The sequence below is a fragment of the Palaemon carinicauda genome, chromosome 1, assembly GCF_036898095.1.
Source record: "Palaemon carinicauda isolate YSFRI2023 chromosome 1, ASM3689809v2, whole genome shotgun sequence".
NCBI lineage: Eukaryota > Metazoa > Arthropoda > Malacostraca > Decapoda > Palaemonidae > Palaemon > Palaemon carinicauda.
Genome location: NC_090725.1, coordinates 324,784,188 through 324,784,593, shown reverse-complemented (window position 1 = coordinate 324,784,593; position 406 = coordinate 324,784,188).

Sequence of the window (406 nt, the reverse complement as noted above, 5' to 3'; positions counted from 1 at the left end):
CTCTTGAAATAGTAAATGTTGAAAGATTAGACAAAGTCACGAAAGACTTTCAATTCCTGTTTCAATTGAGGCACTGTTTGTGGTAAGAATTATACACTCCTTTTTTATCAAGTGTTTTGAGAGGAATATTATATGAAGAATATTATAATATAATTTTTTTTTCTATAACTTTGCTTAACAATAATAACCAATCTTATCAACAAACCTCACAATTCCTTTTCAAATTGCACACCTGGTCACAATTACAGCGGTGTTTGTAATTTAAATACCCTGAGGAATACTATAAAGTTGGTCACAGATATAGCAAGTAGAATATCATTCATAATCCTGCACTCACATTCATATTCAAACTGTCAAAATACTAAATAAAAAACTGAAAAATACATTTGTTGTTTTATATTTATTC